The sequence below is a fragment of the Triticum urartu genome, chromosome 7A (genome assembly GCF_056163025.1).
Source record: "Triticum urartu cultivar PI428250 chromosome 7A, HENAU_Tu73, whole genome shotgun sequence".
Lineage (NCBI taxonomy): Eukaryota > Viridiplantae > Streptophyta > Magnoliopsida > Poales > Poaceae > Triticum > Triticum urartu.
In genome coordinates this window covers 616,608,157-616,631,883 of record NC_141879.1, presented here as the reverse complement: position 1 = coordinate 616,631,883, position 23,727 = coordinate 616,608,157, and the positions used below count along the sequence as shown (strand labels likewise).

At 40.7% G+C, this 23,727-nt stretch overlaps 1 pseudogene; it reads right to left on the bottom strand.

Annotated features, from left to right (window-relative positions):
* Positions 1-17,682: 17,682 nt before the first annotated feature.
* Positions 17,683-22,728, bottom strand: LOC125524449 (iron-phytosiderophore transporter yellow stripe 1-like; annotated as a pseudogene).
* Positions 22,729-23,727: the final 999 nt, after the last annotated feature.

Genomic DNA, 23,727 nt, shown 5'->3' with positions numbered 1-23,727 from the left:
ACAATCACAAGCTTGGGGGAGGTGCCAAGCTTGGGGGAGTTGTCATATTTTGGACATGTGAAAACCTCTCTTTCCTTATTACTTCCTATTAATTGCAACAATGACCAAAGCTATGTCTGCCAACTCCCAACAACTTTTAATCATCATACTCTTTCTATGTGAAGTCATTACTCTCAATAAGATCAATATGAACTTTTTGTTTCTTTTTATTCTTTTTCTCTTTTCTTTTGTTCACCCAAGATCATGGTAAAATAATCAAGCCCTTGACTCAATAATAATCTTTATTATATATAGCTCACAGACTCGATTACATAGAGAGATCATAAAGCAAAACTCAAAACTAGATCATGCCATAAACTTTATTCTACTAGATCAAGATACTACTAATAGGATTGAACTAAGAAAAACGGTAAAGATGGGAGTTGTGATTGTGATATGATACCGGGGCACCTCCCCCAAGCTTGGCAGTTGCCAAGGGGAGTGCCCATACCCATGTGATTATATCTCCTTGGTTGGTGAAGAAGGTGGAGGTGTTGTTGATGATGCGGGCTTGTCATCCATCTTCCAAGGCATAGGTTCACCATCATAGAAGGATGATCGAGTCTCCGAAATCCTCGAATCTGCATCCAAACTCATTCTTTTGAATCTATATTCATACTCACAGTTTTGGTTTTGCAGGTCATAGATTTGGGCTTGGAGGTGCTCGATCTTCTCATATAGCTTGAAGATGGCCTCCTCGGCGTTCTTAGCATCCGGCTTGTAGTTGTTAGTGAACTCCATGAGCATCGTGTGGCTAGCGTTGATTCCACACTCCACCATCCCCTCGCACTTGAAAATTTGTTGCTCCATTGCTTTGAGCCTCGTCTCCATGCTTCCGGTTCCCTTTGGTCCCTCAACATCACGGATGTGCAACAACCCAACACGCATCTCAATGGTTCGAGGGTGTCGTAGCACCTCCACGAGGTAAGGGTTGATGACCTTCTCGAAGAACTTGTTCTTGGAAGCACTTGGGGACGTCATGATAATCTAGATCTGTCAGAAAAATAGCTCGAAACAAAGACAGGAGATTTTTGCATGATACGGGAGTCAAAACCCCCGGGAGATTATATAATGAAATTTTACCAACCAAAATACATAATGTGCAAGAAAACGGAGTCCGGAAGGCACACAAGGTGCTCACGAGGTAGGGGGCGCGCCCAGGGGGGTAGGGCGTGCCCACCACCCTCGTGGAGCCCTCGTGTCCTTCCCGGACTGCTACTTATTTTTCTATTTTTTCTAAATATTCCAAAACGGAGAAATATGGCCTTAAAAGTTGTTTTGGAGTCGGTTTACTTACTGTACCACATATCTATTCCTTTTCGGAGTCTGAAACGTTCTGGAAAGTTTCCCTTATGTATTCCTCCGGTGTTACGGTTTCAATAATATTGGTTTCAACATTATGGGATTACCTGAGATATAATGTTTGATTCTTTGACCGTTTACCATCTTCGGATTTGTGCCCTCGAAGTTGTTGATTTTTATGGCACCGGAACGATAGACCTCTTCGATAACATAGGGGCCTTCCCATTTAGAGAGAAGTTTTCCTGCAAAAAATCTTAAACGACAGTTGTATAGCAATACATAATCACCTACATTAAACTCACGCTTTTGTATCCTTTTATCATGCCATCTTTTAACTTTTTCTTTAAACAACTTGGCATTTTCATAAGATTGAGTTATCCATTCATCAAGTGAGCTAATATCAAATAACATTTTCTCACCGGCAAGTTTAAAATCATAGTTATGCTCTTTAATAGCCCAATATGCCTTATGTTCTAGTTCGGGAGGTAAGTGACATGCTTTTCCATAGACCATTTTATACGGAGACATACCCATCGGATTTTTGTATGCAGTTCTATAAGCCCATAATGCATCATCAAGTTTCTTGGACCAATTCTTTCTAGACCTATTAATAGTCTTTTCCAAAATTACTTTGAGCTCTCTATTGCTCAACTCTACTTGACCAATAGACTGTGGGAGATAAGGAGATGCAATTCTATGATTAACATCATATTTAGCAAGCATTTTACGGAAAGCACCATGAATAAAGTGTGAACCACCACCAGTCATTAAATATCTAGGGACTCCAAACCTTGGGAAAATAACTTCCTTAAGCATTTTAATAGAAGTGTTGTGATCAGCACTACTAGTTGGAATAGCTTCTACCCACTTAGTAACGTAATCAACAACAACTAAAATATGTGTATATCCATTAGAGGCAGGAAAAGGTCCCATATAATCAAATCCCCAAACATCAAATGGTTCAATAACAAGAGAATAATTCATAGGGATTTCTTGACGTCTACTAATATTACCAATTCTTTGACATTCATCACAAGACAAGACAAACTTACGGGCATCCTTGAAGAGAGTAGGCCAATAAAAACCAGATTGCAATACCTTATGTGCAGTTCTATCTCCAGCGTGGTGTCCTCCATAAGACTCAGAATGACACTTGCGTAGGATCTGTTCATGCTCAGGTACACAACGTCTAATAACACCATCTACTCCTTCTTTATAAAGATGTGGGTCATCCCAAAAGTAATGTCTTAAATCAAAGAAAAACGTTTTCTTTTGTTGGTATGTGAAGCTAGGTGGTATAAACTTAGCAACAATATAATTAGCATAATCAGCATACCATGGAGTACTACGAGAAGTACTTATAACATTTAATTGTTCATCAGGAAAGCTATCATTAATAGGTAGTGGGTCATCAAGAATATTTTCTAACCTAGACAGGTAGTCTGCAACGGGGTTCTCAGCTCCCTTTCTATCAACAATATGCAAATCAAATTCTTGTAGCAAGAGAACCAATCTGATAAGTCTAGGTTTAGCATCTTTCTTTTCCATAAGATATTTAATAGCAGCATGATCTGTTTGAATAGTTACTTTAGAATCAACAATATAAGATCTGAACTTATCACAAGCAAATACAACTGCTAAAAGCTCTTTTTCAGTAGTAGCATAATTTCTTTGAGCATTGTCTAGAGTCTTACTAGCATAATGAATAACATTTAATTAATTTCTTGTCAACTCTTTGCCCTAGAACAACACCTACAGCATAATCACTAGCATCACACATAATTTCAAAGGATAAATTCCAATCAGGTGGCTGAATAACAGGTGCAGTGACTAATGCTTTCTTAAGTATTTCAAATGCTTCTACACAATCATCATCAAAGACAAATGGTACATCTTTTTGCAATAAATTAGTCAGAGGCCGAGAAATTTTTGAGAAGTCCTTAATGAACCTCCTGTAAAATCCGGCATGACCAAGGAAACTTTTTATACCTTTGATGTCCTTGGGACATGGCATCTTTTCAATAGCATCAACCTTGGCTTTATCAACTTCAATACCTGTTTTAGAAACTTTGTGCCCCAAGACAATACCTTCATTAACCATAAAGTGGCACTTTTCCCAATTCAAGACAAGATTAGTTTCTTCACATCTCTGCAAAACTCGATCAAGATTGCTCAAGCAATCATCAAAAGAGGAACCATACACAGAAAAGTCGTCCATGAAAACCTCACAAATCTTTTCACAAAAGTCAGAGAATATAGCCATCATGCATCTTTGAAAGGTAGCAGGTGCATTACATAAACCAAAAGGCATACGTCTATAAGCAAAAGTACCAAAAGGGCATGTAAAAGTAGTCTTTGATTGATATCTAGCCGACACAGGTATTTGAGAGAAACCAGAATAACCATCTAGAAAGCAATAGTGTGTATGTTTGCATAATCTTTCTAGCATTTGATCAATAAAAGGTAAGGGGTAATGATCTTTCTTAGTAGCTTTATTTAATTTGCGGAAATCAGTTACCATCCTATAACCTGTGATAATTCTTTGTGGAATCAATTCATCTTTATCATTAGGAACAATAGTAATACCTCCCTTCTTAGGGACACAATGGACATGACTTACCCACTCACTATCAGCGACGGGATAGATTATACCTGCCTCCAGAAGCTTTAGTATTTCTTTTCTTACCACTCTTTCATTTTAGGATTCAGACGTCGTTGAGGATCACGAACTGGTTTGGCATCTGCTTCCAGATTTATTTTATGTTGACATAGAGTAGGACTAATGCCCTTAAATCATCAAGAGTATATCCAATAGCAGCACGATGCTTGTTCAGAGTTTTCAATAATCTTTCTTCTTCATGCTCTGAAAGGTTAGCACTAATAATAACAGGATATATCTTCTTTTCATCAAGATAAGCATATTTAAGATTATCAGGCAAAGGTTTGAGCTCAAACACGGGATCACCCTTGGGTGGAGGAGGATCCCCTAAAATTTCAACAGGAAAATTGTGATGCAAAATAGGTTCCTGTTTAAAGAATACTTCATCTATTTCCCTTCTTTCATTCATGAACATATCATTTTCATGGTCTAGCAAATAGTGTTCTAAAGGATCACTAGGAGGTACTGCAATAGAAGCAAGACCAATAATTTCATCCTTACTAGGTAATTCTTCCTCACGATGTTGTTTACTAAATTTAGAGAAATTAAACTCATGAACCATATCATCCAAGCCAACAGTAACAACATTCTTAGTGCAGTCTATGGTAGCATTGACATTATTTAAGAAGGGTCTACCAAATATAATGGGACAAAAGCTATCTTGCGGAGAAGTAAGAACAAGAAAATCAGCAGGATATTTAGTTTTCCCACACAAGACTTCAACATCTCTAACAATTCCAATTGGTGAAATAGTATCTCTATTGGCAAGTTTAATTATGACATCAATATCTTCTAACTCAACAGGTGCAATTTCATTCTTAATTTCTTTGTATAAGTCATGAGGTATAACACTAGCACTAGCACCCATATCACATAAGCCATGATAACAATGATCTCCTATTTTAACAGAAATAACAGGCACGCCTACCACAGGTCAATGTTTATCTTTATCACAAGGTTTAGCAATTCTAGCAGTTTCACCTTCGAACTGAATAACATGTCCATCAATATTATCAGACAAGAGATCTTTAACAATAGCAATATTAGGTTCTACTTTAACTTGCTCAGGAGGTGTATAAGTTCTAATATTGCTTTTACGAACAACAGTTGAAGCTTTAGCATGATCCTTTATTCTAACAGGGAAAGGTGGTTTCTCAGTATAAGAAGTAGGAACAATAGGATCATTATAAGTGACGGTCTTTTCTTCAACTTTAATAGGTGCAGCTACTTTTACTTCTATGGGAGGATCATATTTAAACCACTTCTCCTTAGGTAGATCAACATAAGTAGCAAAAGATTCACAGAAAGAAGCTACTATCTCAGAGTCAAGTCCATATTTAGTGATAAACTTACGGAAAATATCGGTATCCATAAAAGATTTAACACAATCAAACTTAGGTGTCATACCTGACTCCTTACCTTCGTCGAGGTCCCAATCTTCAGAGTTGCGTTTAATTCTATCCAATAAATTCCATCTGAATTCAATAGTCTTCATCATAAAAGAGCCAGCACAAGAAGTATCGAGCATGGTGCGATTGTTTTCAGAAAGCCGAGCATAAAAACATTGCATAATTATTTCTCTTGAGAGCTCATGATTGGGGCATGAATATAACATTGATTTAAGTCCCCCCCAAGCTTGAGCGATGCTTTCTCCTTCGCGAGGCCAGAAATTATATATATAATTGCGATCACGATGAACAAGATGCATAGGGTAATACTTTTGATGAAATTCTAGCTTCAATCTTTTATAGTCCCATGATCTCATATCATCACATAGCCTATACCATATCAATGCGTCTCCCTTCAAAGATAAAGGGAAGACCTTCTTCTTAGCATCATCATAGGGTATACCTGCAAGCTTAAATAATCCACAAACTTCATCCACATATATTAAGTGCTCATCAAGATGCTTTGTTCCATCTCCTGTAAAAGGGTTAGCTAGCAGTTTTTCCATCATACCCAAAGGAAATTTAAAAGGAGTTTCATTTTCAGTAGGTTCAGTAGGTTGAGGAGCAACTCTTTGCTCTACTGGTCGGGGTGAAGATACCCCGAACAAGCTGCACAGAGAATTACTTTCCATAGTAACAAGTGACAGTAAATTTCAGCACACTATATAAATTTTTCCTTACCAAATTCCACCTACCAAAGGCGCTACACTCCCCGGCAACGACACCAGAAAAGAGTCTTGATGACCCACAAGTATAGGGGATCTATCGTAGTCCTTTCGATAAGTAAGAGTGTCGAACCCAACGAGGAGCAGAAGGAAATGATAAGCAGTTTTCAGCAAGGTATTCTCTACAAGTACTGAAATAAGTGGTAACAGATAGTTTTGTGATAAGATAGGTTGTAACGAGCAACAAGTAACAAAAGTAAATAAAGTGTAGCAAGGTGGCCCAATCCTTTTGTAGCAAAGGACAACCCGGAACAAACTCTTATAATAGGAAAAGCGCTCCCGAGGACACATGGGAATATCGTCAAGCTAGTTTTCATCACGTTCATATGATTCACGTTCGATACTTTGATAATTTGATATGTGGGTGGACCTGTGCTTGGGTGCTGTTCTTACTTGAACAAGCATCCCACTTATGATTAACCTCTACTGCAAGCATCCGCAACTACAACAAAAGTATTAAGGTAAACCTAACCATAGCATGAAACATGTGGATCCAAATCAGCCCCTTACGAAGCAACGCATACACTAGGGTTTAAGCTTCTGTCACTCTAGCAACCCATCATCTACTTATTAATTCCCAATGCCTTCCTCTAGGCCCAAAATAATGGTGAAGTGTTATGTAGTCGACGTTCACATAACACCACTAGAGGCTAGACAACATACATCTTATCAAAATATCAAACGAATACCAAATTCACATGACTACTCATAGCAAGACTTCTCCCTTGTCCTCAGGAACGAACGTAATTACTCACAAAGCATATTCATGTTCATAATCATAGGGGTAATAATATGCATATAGGATCTGAACATATGATCTTCCACCAAATAAACCAACTAGCATCAACTACAAGGGGTAATCAATACCTACTAGCACCAATCCCGGACTTTGAGACAAGACTTAGATACAAGAGATGAACTAGGGTTTGGAGATGAGATGGTGCTGGTGAAGATGTTGATGGAGATTGCCCTCTCCCGATGAGAGGAGCGTTAGTGATGACGATGGTGATGATTTCCCCCTCTCGGAGGGAAGTATCCCCGGCAGAACAGCTCTACCGGAGCTCTAGATTGGATCTGCCAAGGTTCCGCTTCGTGGCGGCGGAGTCTCATCTCAAAAAGTTCCTTGTTATTTTTTTCTCATCGAAAGACCTCATATAGGAGAAGATGGGCATTAGAGAGCCACCAGGGGGCCCACGAGGTAGGGGGTGCGCCTTAGGGGGGCGCCCCCACCCTTTTGAGCAGGGTCTGGGCCCCCTGGCCTTCATCTTTGGCGTGGATTTTTCTTTATTTCTTTTAAGACATTCCGTGGAGTTTCAGGACTTTTGGAGTTGCGAGGAATAGGTCTCTAATATTTGCTCCTTTTCCAGACCAGAATTCTAGCTGCCGGCATTCTCCCTCCTTATATAAACCTTGTAAAATAAGAGAGAATAGTCATAAGTATTGTGATATAAAGTGAAATAACAGTCCATAATGCAATAAATATCGATATAAAAGCATGATGCAAAATGGACGTATCACTCATCGAGCCAAAGCTCGAAGGACAAGGCACCGAAGCCTAAGTATAATGGCCTTCCGAGGATTTCTTGAGAGCAGTCGGGATTTATGAAGATTTTTATGAATTGGCTCATAATGCAGACCTCACCGCTTTCCTCCACGACCAATGCGATCAGTATCTCTTACTCACAAATACCTTTGTGCAAAACTTTCATTTTCATTCTAGGAACTCACCACCTACGGTGGAGTTTCATTTATATGATGAGCATAAGGAGATGTCACTTTATGATTTTTGTCGGATTTGTTTAGTCTCTTTTGGGGGCAAGACAGAAGAACCACATCATGATGATGTGGAGGGGTTTATTGATACAATCACTGTAGGAGAAACTAGGAAGGTTTCCGATGCACGAATCACTAGCATACATTTTCCTGTTTTACGTTACTTTGCATTATTCGCTAGTCGTTGCTTAATTGGACACGGAAACTGTGGAAACCTTAGTATCCCTGATATAATTATTCTGCTCCATGGTTTATACACTGATAACACTTTTAGTATGGGTGGTATTATTGCTAAACGGTTAAGTCTGAACCGTACAAAGGGCCCCATCTTTGGAGGCATCTATGCTACACGCCTAGCTGCACATTTTAACGTACCTATTAGGCATGGTGAGAAGGAAGAAAAAGTACTGCCTCGTGTTTATCTAGATTATAAAAGTACGGTAGCACATGATTTTATTATTAAGAATAGGGCAGGAGAGCTTAAATATCAATTGTTCTTTAATAAACATCATCTTGAGACTATTACCTTGCCTGCTCCTTCTTTGTTTGATTTGACTGTAGGCAAGTACCTTGTTCCATTGACGTCTATCCACGCTTACCGGAACCACAATTTGATCCTTCATGACAGTCTAACTATCAGTGGGATCCGGAGATGATTGCTAGCCAGTGGCAATCAGAGCCTTCTTCTTCCTCATCGCAGTACGACCCCAACTATTATTATGGATATCAGACAGGCCAGCCATGGCCATAGACCAACATAGGCCAAAAGCCTAAGCTTGGGGGAGTACGTATTTCTCACCGACATTACATTCATGTTCACACACACTCATTGCTAGATGTCGGTGTTCATACTTTTTCATTGTATCATCCATGCTAGTTTATTTTCCTTTTTATGCTTTCTTCTTGTGTGTTTAATAAACCTTAAGAAAAACAAAAAAAATTGTTGTAGCTTTTAAATAATTTACTTTCCATGCTTGTAGTAGTAATTAAAAAGAAAACCCAAAAATATTTCCTGTTCTTCTTTTGCTTGTTGGGAGCTTTCCCGTGTAAATAGTTTTATTTTCTTTCTTTCTTTGGGGGTCAGTAGGAGAAGACCATGATTAAATTGTTGAAGTGGCTCTTATATGCAGTATTGTTGATTTAACCAAGAGCCCATATTGCTTTGTCTTCTCCTGTTTATTGAATACCCACAGATTCTAGCTTAGTCCAATGCACGTGCACTCTTATTATTATTCACATCGTTCGGTCGTGCAAGTGAAAGGCAATTATGATGATATATGATGGACTGACTGAGATGAGAAAAGCTGGTATGAACTCGACCTCTTTTGTTTTTGTAAATATGATGAGTTCATCGTTCTTGATTCATCTTGTTATGAATAAACATGTTTGCAATGACAATTAGAGATCATAGTTGCGTGTGCCATGCTTGATTAGCTATGAGTTATAATGGTTTACCTTGCGTGCCAACATGCTATTAAAATGGTTATGATGTGGTATGATAGGGTGGTATCCTCCTATGAATGATTTAAGTGACTTGACTTGGCACATGTTCACGCATGTAGTTGAAACAAATCAACATATCCTTCACGATATTTATGTTCATGGTGGATTATATCCTACTCATGCTTGCATCCAATGTTTATTAATTTTAATGCATGTACATGGCTGTTGTCGCTCTCTAGTTGGTCGCTTCCCAGTCTTTTGCTAGCCTTCACCTGTACTAAGCGGGAATACTGCTTGTGCATCCAATCCCTTAAACCCTAAAGTTATTCCACATGAGTCCACTATACCTTCCTATATGCGGTATCTACCTGCCGTTCCAAGTAAATTTGTATGTGCCAAACTCTAAACCTTCAAATAAATATCCTGTTTTATATGCTCAAGCTCATGTATCAACTAGGCTTGTCTGTATCTTCCATGTTAGGCGGGTTATTCTCAAGAGGAGTGGACTCCGCTCCTCACTCACGAGAGAAATGGCTGGTCACCGGGATGCCCAGTCCCATGCTTTATGCAAACTAAATCAAAAATAATTGCAAACAAAACTCCCCTGTGACCTGATGTATGTTGGAGGCACTCGTTGTTTCGAGCAAGCCATGGATTGATGTTTGTTGGTGGAGGGGGAGTATAAACTTTACCATTCTGTTGGGGAACCTCCTATAATGTGTGTAGCATGGAAGATATCGCCATCTCTTGGTTGTTATGTTGACAATGAAAGTATACCGCTCAAAATATTATTCACCTCTATTTCAAAACCGAGCTCTGGCACCTCTACAAATCCCTACTTCCCTCTGCGAAGGGCCTATCTATTTACTTTTTATGTTGAGTCATCACCCTCTTATTAAAAAAGCACCAGTTGGAGAGCACCGCTGTCATTTGCATTCATTACTGTTAATTTATATTGGGTGTGACTATGATCGGATCTCTTTTACCATGAATTATAATGTCTAGTCAGTCCTTGATCTTTAAAGGTGCTCTGCATTTATGTTTTGCGGTCTCAGAAAGGGCTAGCGAGATACCACCCTGTTATATCATATTATGATTGTTTTGAGAAAGTGTTGTCATCCGAGTTTTATTATTATGGCTCGCTAGTTGATTATGCTATTGATATGAGTAAACATGAGACCTGAGAATTATTGCAAATGTGGTTAGTTATAATCTTTGCTGAAAACTTGAATGCTAGCTTGACATATTTACAACAACAAGAGCAAACAGAGTTTGTAAAAGTCTTTCTTTATTTCTTTCAATTTTTCAATTGAATTGCTTGAGGACAAGCAAGGGTTTAAGCTTGGGGGAGTTGATACGTCTCCGTCGTTTCTACTTTTCCAAACACTTCTGCCCTTGTTTTGGACTCTAACTTGTATGATTTGAATGGAACTAACCCGGACTGACGCTGTTTTCAGCAGAATTGCCATGATGTTGTTTTATGTGCAGAAAACAAAAGTTCTCGGAATGACCTGAAACTCCACGTAATATCTTACAACAAACAATAAAATTCCTCGCCAAAGATGAAGACCAGGGGCCCCACACCCTTGCCACGAGGGTGGGCCCCCCAGGGCGCGCCCCCTACCTCGTGGGCCCCCTGGAGACCTCCTGACTCCAACTCCAACTCTATATAACTACTTTCGGGGAGAAAAAATAGGAGAGAAGAAATCATCGCGTTTTACGATACGGAGCCGCCGCCAAGCCCTAGAACCTCTCGGGAGGGCTGATCTGGAGTCTGTTCGGGCCTCCGGAGAGGGGGATTCGTCGTCATCGTCATCATCAACTATCCTCCATCACCAATTTCATGATGCTCACCGCCGTGCGTGAGTAATTCCATCGTAGGCTTGCTGGACGGTGATAGGTTGGACGAGATTTATCATGTGATCGAGTTAGTTTTGTTAGGGTTTGATCCCTGAGATTGATGTTGCTATGACTTTGCTATGCTTAATGCTTGTCACTAGGGCCCGAGTGCCATGATTTCAGATCTGAACCTATTATGTTTTCATCAATATATGAGAGTTCTAGATCCTATCTTGCAAGTCTATAGTCACCTATTATGTGTTATGATCCGTTAACCCCGAAGTGACAATAATCGGGATACTTACCGGTGATGACCGTAGTTTGAGGAGTTCATGTATTCACTATGTACTAATGCTTTGTTCCGATTCTCTATTAAAAGGATGCCTTAATATCCCTTAGTTTCCATTAGGACCCCGCTGCCACGGTTGGGTAGGACAAAGATGTCATGCATGTTTTTTTCCATAAGCACGTATGACTATATTCGGAATACATGCCTACATTACATTGATGAATTGGAGCTAGTTCTATGTCACCCTGTGTTATGACTGTTACATGATGAACCGCCTCCGGCATAATTATCCATCATTGATCCAATGCCTACGAGCTTTCCATATACTGGTTTACGCTTATTTACTTTCTTGTTGCTATTGTTACAATCACTACAAAATACCAAATACATTACTTTGCTTTCGTTACTCTTTTGTTACCGTTACCATCACTATCATATTACTTTGCTACTAAACACTTTGCTGCAGATACTAAGTTTCCAGGTGTGGTTGAATTGACAACTCAGCTGCTAATACTTGAGAATATTCTTTGGCTCCCCTTGTGTCAAATCAATAAATTTGGATTGAATACTCTACCCTCGAAAGCTGTTGCGATCCCCTATACTTGTGGGTTATCAATGACCAGTTCCTATCATCTCTCTAAATAGATATAAGTGAAGCAAGAGAGTTTAATTCTTTCGACAAAAGATATGCCCGTGCTCTAACAAATATAAGTGAAGCAAAAGAGCATTCTACAAATGACGGTTTTCTATGTAAAGAGAAACAGGCAATCCAAACTTCAAATGATATAAGTGAAGCACATGAAGCATTCTATAAAGCCATACTCAAAAGATATAAGTGAAGTGCATAGAGCATTCTATAAATAAACCAAGGACTATCTCATACCAGCATGGTGCATAAAAGAAAAATGAAAACCAAATGCAAAAGACGCTCCAAGATCTGCACATATCACATGAATGAAATGAATCCGAAAACATACCGATACTTGTTGAACAAAGAGGGGATGCCTTCCGGGGCATCCCCAAGCTTAGACGCTTGAGTCTCCTTGAATATTTACTTGGGGTGCTTCAGGCATCCCCAAGCTTGATCTCTTGCCTCTCTTCTTCTCACATCGAGACCTTCTCGATCATCGAACACTTCATCCACACAAAACTTCAACAGAAAACTCGGTAAGATCCGTTAGTATAATAAAGCAAATCACTACTCTAAGCACCATTGCAAACCAATTCATATGTTTTTTTTGCATTGTGTCTACTGTAATATAGCTTTTCCATGGCTTAATCCACTGATAGGAATTGATAGTTTCATCAAAACAAGCAAACTATGCATCAAAAACAGAATCTGTCTAAAACAGAACAGTCTGTAATAATTAGAACATTAACCACACTTATGATACTCGAAAAATTCTACCAAAATTACGAAAAATAAACAATTTGTATAGACATACAGTGCAAAAAGAATCAGAACCATTTGATGTTCCAGTAAAATACGTAAAATCCCGCGCTACAGCCAAAGTTTCTGTTCTTCACCGTACAAACCAACAAGCAAAGTAAACATCCTAAAGGCAAACCATGGCACATTATTTTTATAATACAATGGAATTGTACAAGGGGATAATTATTTTTGTTGAAAAGTTTCTGTAATCAAGATTCACAAAGTTTCCGTGAGCCTGAACAAAGTTCAAGGCTAGCTCCCACTTCAACAATGCTTGTCTCTCTCATTTTCACTTTCCTTTTTGAAAAAGTTTTGGGTTCCCCTCTTTATTTTTGTTGTTTTTAAACTATATGTAAGCACTCAACAGAAATAAACGACTCTCTAAAACTTCTGGGTTGTCTCCCTGGCAGCGCTTTCTTTAAAGCCATTAAGCTAGGCATATAGTGCTCAAGTAGTGAATCCACCCGGATCCCAAGGTATATCAAAGCCAATTTTAATTAACAATGATTTGTAATTTAGTAGTGAGAACAATAACATATATCATGTAACAACAAAGTCTAACTCTCTTCCTATGCATCGGCATGTCATAAAAGAACAATTCATGCACACATAGTAAAGGCCAATGCATAGTATAAACAATTTCTTGCAATTTTATCGTATTGGAAACATAGAGAGGTGGAGATATAGTTCCTCTCTCATAATAATTGCAAGTAGGAGCAGCAAGCACATGCATATTATATCTATCAAAATCATCATGTGTAGTAGTAAAAGGCAACCCATCAATATAATCCTTGATAAGCACATACTTCTCCGATATAGTGTAGTTTGGAGAATTCAAAAAGATAATAGGACTATCATGTGTGGGTGCAATAGCAACAATTTCATGCTTAACATAAGGAACTATAGCAAGTTCATCTCCATAAGCATAATTCATATTGGCATCTTGGCCACAAGCATAGCGAGCATCATCAAAAAGGGATATTTCAAAAGAATCAACGGGATCATAGCAATTATCATAGCATTCATCCTTCGGTAAGCATGAAGAGAAATTAAACAATATATGAGTTGAAGAGTTACTCTCATTAGAACGTGGGCATGGGTAATCAATCCGCTCTTCCTCCTTTTGTTCTTCGCTCTCCTCCTCATCTTTTCCATCCAATGAGCTCACAGTTCCATCAATTTCTTCTTCCATAGATTCCTACAAAATATTAGTCTCTTCTAGGACACCAGAGACTTTCTCAATAAACGCATCAATATAGGAATTCTATTCATAATTCTCATAACAATATTTAAGGATAGCTAAATTTTCAGGTCTGTAGACAACATCATAAAGATTTTCATATTCTTTGAACATAGATTCAATTTCATAAGCACCCATAAAAGCAACAAATTCTTCTATTTGTTCCACATCATAGTAGTCATATATATCTCTAGCATAAGAAGCCAAGTTTCATTATCATTACATTTGCATAAAAAGGGAAGGTGTGGAGCCTTCATCCTAGAACAACAAGTATACTCATATCTCAAGCATAGTTGCCTAGCATACCATTTCAACATATAAATTTGATCCCATATTAGTTTCCCCTTTTGAGTCAAGCGAAAATCCCTAAAGTATTCACGTTGATCCAACGTGTCTCCCATTACCAAATTGAATGGGGTTTTCTCTGGATTATCAAAGTAGTACATAATATCTGTCACATAGCGAGCATCGAGGGTTTTAGGAGGTTCCTCATCTCCATGAGCAGCAAGTACACCTAATTTTTTTGGTATTTCGTGTTGCATATCCATAACTAAAGATAAAGAACAACAAAGAACATCAAATAAAAATTACTTAGTGATAAAGCAAACAAGCACACACTAGAATATTCACCCCACGGTATGGCTCCCCAGCAACGGCGCCAAAAAAAGATCTTGATAACCCACAAGTATAGGGGATCAATTGTAGCATCTTTCGATAAGTAAGAGTGTCGAACCCAACGAGGAGCTAAAGGTAGAACAAATATTCCCTCAAGTTCTATCGACCACCGATACAACTCTACGCACGCTTGACGTTCGCTTTACCTAGAACAAGTATGAAATTAGAAGTACTTTGTAGGTGTTGTTGAATAGGTTTGCAAGGTAATAAAGAATGTGTAAATAAAAAGTAGGGGCTGTTTAGATAAAGACACAACTAAATTAGTTTTAGTAGAGAGCTTTTTGTTACGAGAAAGTTATTTGTCCCTAGGCAATCGATAACTAGACCGGTAATCACTATTGCAATTTTATTTGAGGGAGAGGCATAAGCCAACATACTTTGTATACTTGGATTATATGCACTTATGATTGGAACTCTAGCAAGCATCCGCAACTACTAAAGATCATTAAGGTAAAACCCAACCATAGCATTAAAGTATCAAGTCATCTTTATCCCATACACAAACAACCCACTTACTCGGGTCTGTGCTTCTGTCACTCACGCCACCCACCATAAGAAAATCATGAACATATTGCAAACCCTAATATAGGAATCCCTCACACTTGCGCGACACGGAGAGCACCATAGGACAGCACCAATAATAAAACATGCAACTCAAACCAATCACGATCATCAATTAAACCATAGGACAAAACGGATCTACCCAAACATCATAGGATAGCCATACATCATTGGGAAATAATATATAGCGTTGAGCACCATGTTTAAGTAGAGATTACAGCGGCTAAAAGAGGGGTTACACCGCTGCATAGAGGGGGGGAAGAGTTGGTGATGATGGCGGTGAAGTTGTTGGTGAAGATTGCGGTGATGATGATGGCCCCCGGTGGAACTCCGGCGCCACCGGAGGCGAGGGGGAGAGAGCCCCCTCCTTCTTCTTCTTCCTTGACCTCCTCCCTAGATGGGAGAAGGGTTTTCCCTTTGGTCCATGGCCTCCATGGCGTGGGAGGGGTGAGAGCCCCTCCGAGATTGGATCTGTCTCTCTGTCTCTCTCTGTTTCTGCGTTCTCAGATTCTACCCTTTCACCGTTTCTTATATTTCCGGAGATCCGTAACTTCGATTGGGCTGAAATTTTAACACGATCTCTATCCGGATATTAACTTTCTTTCGGTGAAAGAAGGGCATCAACCGCCTTATGGGGTGGCCATGAGGGTCAGGGGCGCGCCTAGGGGGGTGGGGCACGCCCCCCTGCCTCGTGCCTCCCTCGGGCACCATCTCGCGTGGATTTTTCTTCCCAAAAATCATATATATTCCAAAAAAATCCCCGTCAGTTTTTATCCCGTTTGGACTCCGTTTGATATGGATACTCTGCGAAACAAAAAACATGCAACAAACTAGAACTGGCACTGGGCACTGGATCAATATGTTAGTCCCAAAAATAGTATAAAAAGTTGCCAAAAGTATATGAAAGTTGTAGAATATTGGCATGGAACAATCAAAAATTATAGATACGACGGAGACGTATCAATTCCCCCATCCCTAATAATGTCTCTTGTTATGTTCTTGTTGGATTTGTTGTCTCTTCTCCTTATTTAGGAGTTGTTCTAGCAGATTGTGGTCTTCTTCTTTTCTTCAATAAATACCCCCACATTCATCTAAGTTACCTTGAATTTCCTCTTTATCTTCTCCGGCGTTGATCTTGCTATGCTCCATGTTCGATCTCTTGAGGTTGTCAATGGGTTGGGGGCAAGGCATGTGTTTCCATTCTCAATTCATGGCGTTGGTTCCCTCCCACGTTGTCGATGTTTACTGGCCATTATGTTGCGTTGACAGGGGGCAATCTTAGCGAGTGACGTAATTCTCTTTGTTCCTTCTCCACTTCCAACCTGTAGTTTAGAGGCCCATCATGCGGTCTTGAGCAGTTGTGGTGTTGTAGCTAGTTTGTTCGTGTTGTAAGATTCCTTGTGTGGAGATCTCCAATCACAAAATCGTTTCCTTCGAATGACAGTGCATGTGCTCATTGATCTTCTGTGGTGCTAGAAGACTCTGCATCCTTGGATCCACTTGGTTGTCTGACTCGAGGATCTCTAGAGGGTATTCCTTCCGCCAGTCTAGCTAGTGGCAACCAAAACGGTGAGCCAGCGACGCAATCGGCTTCTGTCTGTGGAGGTGTTTGTTTGGGGACACGTTTCTCATCCCTACATCCACGTGTGGATTCGGGAAGTTGCTAGTTCAATATGTGTTGGTCGATATCCTGTAGCCATTCATGTGTTGTCTAGAATGGTTGCAATCTTTATTTTTCTTGTTGCTAGCTATTGTAAACTTTATACTATTATGTGGGATTTATCCCCACAATTCTTGGAATATAAGACAGGGAAGTTTGCCAAACAATTGGTGAGTGAATTAGAAAATAAGTGAGGAATAATATTTCCACACATAGGATGTGGTTGTACAATTTTCACACAAATATTTTTGTTGCGATGAAATTTCCACCTAATCGTGTGCATGCATCCAATTCCACAAAAAGTGTAGGTGCACATGTATATCTTTGTGAATAAACCATACCTTTCGTCTAAAGAACATTAACGTAGCAAAAAATTACAATCATAGAGTTCATAACAAAACTCTGTAGATACACTTCATTGAAAATTTAAGCGCATGACCAACATAAAATCGTAAGAAATAAAGATAGCCACAAAGATATAATGCCATGGAATCATACACACCATAAAATGTGCTCCACAAGGTTTCAACCGTGGAACACTTGCACCACAAAGTAAAATCCAGAGATATTTCAAGAAGGTGGGACTGAGAAAACTCTCTAGCTGGCAGGAGTGAACTTCATGCGGATCGGAGGGTTAATCTTGGCAAGAGCAAGCAGTGAAGACGTGAATACCCATATGCCATCCCCACAGATCAAGCCGGACGCAACAGCGGGCACTTGGATGGTAGCATCCTTCTTATCCATCTTCTCCCACACAAATACCACCAAACTCCCGATGCACATGTCAATGGCAAGGCTCCCACCTACAAGGAAAGGCACCACCATTGCCATCGGCAGGGGCACATACTTGACATACCTACGTGGTAAGATATCCCTTGCAATACTCAGAAGCATCGCAAATGCAAAAATTCCAGCAGAGACTGAGAGGCGGTGCTTTGGCAAAACTGAGAAGCCTTCCACACCAATAATTGCCATACAATGGTATATTAGTGCATACGGCGCCTTCCAATATCCGTCTGGGTTACCAACGTCAAATGCCTTGTAGAAGAGCATGAAGGTGAGGGGTGAGATAATGCAGCCCATGCCTGTCCCGACAGCCTATGCAACAAGCATGGATCGTGGGGATGTCGACGTGAGATAACTCGTCTTCAAGTCATGCATCAACTCGGCAGACATGAAGACCAACAGCTTTACCAGCGTACCACCAACTAGGCCAACAATTACACCATTTTTCTTGCCAGCCCAGGCCGCAAAGATGAAGAGGGCAATCTTGCCGTGGTTGTAGGCCATGTTGATGTCAGTGAGACCCACTCCATAGGAATTGGAGAACCCAAGCATAGGTGCAAGGAGATAGGCTACTATCACATAGTACCACTTGATCTGCCAGAACATTGGGGGTGTGATGATTCATGAGATGATGCTAAGCAAGGCATACTCTATGTATGCCATCCAAGAGGGTATGTTGTCACTCTTGAAGATCTCGTCGCGCTGCAGTTCCTCTAGTGAAGCCCTACCGTCCTTATCTATCACTGCATTTTGTCCATTCACTTTACACATTAGACGATGAGGTTAGATGAGTACGATAAAATACAAAAATTGTATGCTTTGCTCACCTTTGTTGGTAACAATATTGAGGTTTAATCTTTGATATAGGCTTTTACAAGTGTGACTTTCAAGAATTGGTAAGGGCCATCTCCAATTATCAGAGCTACATAGAAGAAGGCCTGTAACGTGAGTGATTGATACTGGTGACATAAACCCTTTAAGTGATGTCTATTATTTATCAAATTTCTAACATACACAAAAAAGCATGTTACCTTGTAACCGTAGAAGCTCTTCATGCTGCTTGCTGGTACATCTGCAGGGTACCAAACCCCCTTTTGTTTGGTAATGAGTGGCCACATTTTCCCCCATGAAAGAACTGCACCCAATAGAGTGGAGAGGTTCACTAGGTGTGAGCAAATCATTCCGGCACCCACATATGTGAGGCTAAAGTCAAAGAAGACCCTGTCACACCCAGAAGTGTTGAGTAAGAAAAAATTATTGATATATCATATTGTGAAACTGTAGAAACGAAAAATGCACAAGTTTGTTTCCAAGCCTTGAGACCAAAAGTAGGGAACTGGACAAAACCGCAAACAGGGCCTCCAGTGTAGAACCTTTGAAAGAAGCTCCACATAAAGTTGATCCCAAAGTATTTTAGGAACCCGTTGACTTGTTTCCTGTCATGAAAAATCAAATAATAATTCATCATACCTTGTTTGAATCATTGTTTTAGTTAATCAATGGCAATGTAATGTAATGTTATGTAATGGGCATGACAAAGGTGACATAATCCGTACTTTGCATTCTTGTCTCCCTTGGGGGGGGGGGGGGGTGTGAAACCCATTAATAAGTACATCAGTTGCACTCCCACTTAGGTAGGTTAGTTTGTAGTCGACCGCCAAAACCTGAATACATTTTGCAAAATCATCGCGTCGCAAAGAAACATGGGTAAAAATTAATTGTACAAGATTTCCAACACATAATGTATAAATTCCTCTTTAAACTTGTATTGAAACAAATGGACCATGAATCTTGAGTCCAAAGTCTAAAACAATTATTCAATTGTTGTATTCAGAACATGATACACATGTCATGACTTGCAATATCTCTTGTAACCAGAGTAGCAAACATCATCAAATCTATTATTGCGTTCAAAAAGCGGTGAGAACCCGGCCGTGCCGTCATGGTGACCGAATTTGGTTCATACATTTCGGGTCAAATTCTAGCTAGGCGTCGCCCTCATGGAAGTTTGAAGTCAGAGGCAAAGACTATAGGTGCACATCGACATTTCAAAACAAAAAAATATTGTCCATCACGAAGACGAAAATACCCATGTATTACTCTTGAATCTTGATTGATTGCTTGTACTACTCCATCATATGTCTCTGCCAAATTAAATGCTCTCTATAATTAACCTAAGGCTCACCCAGCCCAAGTCTACATGATTAACGAAAGGGAGAAAGGATGATTAATTTGTACTAACTAGATGATACCCCGCGCGTTGCTACGGGAATTTGTAGCAGTGTGTAGGAGGATTTATAGAGTGAGAAAGATTAATGGAAACAATAATATAAATACATGTCTATTTGAAGCTTTGAATGGTATAAAAAGTAATGCAAATTAATATATGGTAGACTTTCTCCATATTTACAAAATTAGAAGAATGCATCACCAACATTAAGAGAAGTAACATATATTTCAAGATAGTATCATTTGGTTGTCTATTGGAAGTGCATCGGAGGAAGAAAAATATATACTTCATACTAATTTGCCCGAATAGTAATCATCTTGCCTTCTCCACCTTGATCTACTTATTGAGCTAAAGATAACCAACTATACAAAATGTCATCGTTACTTAATAGAAACATGTGCACTCCATTTTACTAAATAGAGTATTATTTAACACACTACCAACAAACAATGAGCAATTTTTTTGCAAGATAAACAAAGAGCAATTAAATTGAAGGACAATGAGAAAAGCCCATACCTGATCTCTCTGCGAGAAAAAACTTTGTGGTTTGGATTGTTATTAGAAGCATAACAATGAAATATTGATATTCTATCTATAAAAAAATCATGTATAGTAAATCTATAGTAGTTATCGTAAATTTGAGAGAGAATGCAAGTATGTTCATAAGAGGGAGAATGCAAGTATGTTCATAAGAGTCGCTTCATATTTTTTTTTCATTTATGTAGGTAGATGATTGTTGTCAGTTGTGACAACAGTAGACCCCTGCAGTATTGGGAAGAAAAACAATGTCAATCACACAATTGTATCACAAAGGTAACAGAAAGATACCAAAAAATTCACAATGGAATACTACTCATAGGGAACAAATTACCTGAAATGAACCCCAATATGCCACATGTTGTGATTCTACAAAACAACCAGAAAAGAGCAACAAAAGTACCGAATTTGTACTAAATTAACATGTGTGAGAGGGAGGGAGACAGAGAGATACAGTTGTTGGGGAACAATACATGGTAGCTTCATCTGTTTGTTCTTTCCACAACCCTAAAGAACACAAAGGAAGGGAAGAAAAAATGTTCCATCATCTAGTGCCTCCAATAAAAAAAAACAACCAGATTGGAGAAACATCAATGATCCATCGCATCTCGATATATGTGTCAGCAGTAGTTGAGTTAGAAATGAGTTTGGGGGAGAGAGACTGGCCGGACTTGTTGCCGTAGAGGACGTTGCTGGGGATGGAAACGAGATTCCTACTATGAAAACAACACACAAATCAGAGCGTCAAACCAAGCTAACTCAAAAATTACGTTCATATATATGAGAAAATTGAGAGGAAGGAGAGCACCCACCTCTCGCACAAGTGATTTTGGAGGAGAGCGGTGGCGTCATGTACCTGCAACGGCGGGGATTGCAGGGCTCCGTGAGCAATAGAGATAAAGGAAACGATCATGAGGCCTGGAGCCGGCTGCAGTGAGCAGCTCTTCGATGGTGACAACGCCTGAAGGCATCATCCGCGTCAGCGCGGTATATATGGAGAGAGAAGATGAGGAGAACCGGTGGGATTTTTTTTAGGGAACAAATCATTGGTGCTGAAACGGAATCAGTGCTGCCCTTAATTGGATCAATCACCCACCCACGTTCCCACGCATGCAAAATTACACGACCGCATGCGTTGGTCTGGCTGCCTGCCTCTTTGAATTAATGCCAAAAGCTAATTAAGGAGACGCACATAGTACTTTCCAGGAATTTAACATGAGGAGTTTTTAAGATGCTCGAATCACTGCATACACATATTGATTGCGGTTTATCGAGCATGCCTAGCGAGACGGACACTTGCATGCAGCGCCGTGACCTTAGGGAATAAGATTAATCGGATGATTTTGGAAACCGAATAATGACGTGGCAATCCGCTGACGTGGACAATGTGCATGATGAAAGAATAGAAAAAAGTGGGAAGCAACTTCTTAAGAACGATAGATGATAGATACAAGAGAATGAGGCTGAGGAGGCCTCCAAAACAGATGCCCAGAAGGAATCCCGTCATCCACCCAATGCCTGGCTCCTTGTAGCTCCCGGGCACGTTGCCGGCGAGTCCCCGACAAGCTCGTACGTCTTCTTGTTGAGGCCCAGCAATGTCGACCCAAACCCACCTGCAGCAGCAGCGCACGCAGAAAATAATCGCTAGCTACTCATCAAGAACCAGCACAAGAACTTATGGATGGTGCTACGTGTAGTTGTGTACTACTGGCTGACGTGACGGACCGGCACTTGCGATGACGTGACGGTGTTCTCCTGCCGGGTGAAGGGGCGGGACGAGATGCCGAGGCGGGCGAGCCCGCGGGTCCAGCCGCGGAGCACGAGGAAGGCGACCAGCGCGGTGGAGACGTTGAGCGTGGGCACCAGCCCGGTGGTGAGGGCGATCTTCATCACGATGACTGTGTAGATGACACCGATCAACAGCGCTGCCACCATTCCCCGGATCGTCAGCTGCTCCTGCCACGGCTGCACGGGCTCCAACTGCCGCTCGCGCGCCAGCGCGGGTCCGACTCCATGGCGATGTTGTCGACAGCCTTCTCGATCTCCGGTGCCACCCGTGTGCGATCGGCTGTGACATCCATGGTCGATCGATCTCCCTCTCCTCTCGGCTATCAGCTCCTAGCTTTTAGTAATAATGCTCACGCAATGCCATTGAATTATATAAATTCCGAGCGTTCGGAATTCTGCAACAGGTCCGAACGGTCCATTCACCGTTGAATGCGCATCGAATGCCCCACACAAGGTCCATCTCCCACTTTTTTTTTCGCCTGCTCACGTATGTCTAGGAAGACAGGTTCCTTTTTTCCAGCCATCTCGCATGAGGGAGTTTTTTTTCCGGCCATTATTCCCTCAATCTGGTTTTATGACCTGATCCCAAAGCATGTGGAGCCGGCAGTCAAACCTTACCTATAGGTAAGTCATGAACTCAATAACCACTTGGCTTGCTCGGGTTTGACAGAGGATATAATTTAGTTTTCTTTTGTACCTTCACGTATCAAATAAAAAATAAAAAAAATGAACACTTGTGCAAATAGCATGGTGCATAGGATTCGTACATGATGTCTCTACCTAACTAAATGGGCGGTACTAGGCGCCGGCGCGCCGGTCCAAAGTTTGGGCCGGTCGTGCATTAGCCGTCGGATTGGCCCCCTCTGAGCCGCTTGATTCTTATCCCTTCGGGTCATCTTCTTCTTTCCCGTTGCGCTCCTCTTTCTCATCCTCCTCCTCCTGCATGTGTGCGTGCCCCTCACACCGCAGCGAGAGCCAGCTGCGCGAGTGCCCATCAATCTCCGCTGTAATTTGCAGCCCCGCCACCGGTCGCCGCCATTTCGCCACCGGTCGCCGCCCTCGCCGGTGGTCAACGCCTCCCATACATTTCTCGTCGGTCGCCAACCGGGTCGCCACCCTCGCTACCGTGCTGCGTCAAATCTCCTCCTCCCCCCTCCCACCGACCGCTGTTCGAGCAACCCCGGCGACCTTGCAACGCGCCTCGCCGCGGTGACCTGTCACGGCTCGAAAAAAAGCTTCGGTTGTTGCAGCTTTGGAATTGCTGGTTCCAGCAAAATTAGATACTGGTTGAAGCAAATTTT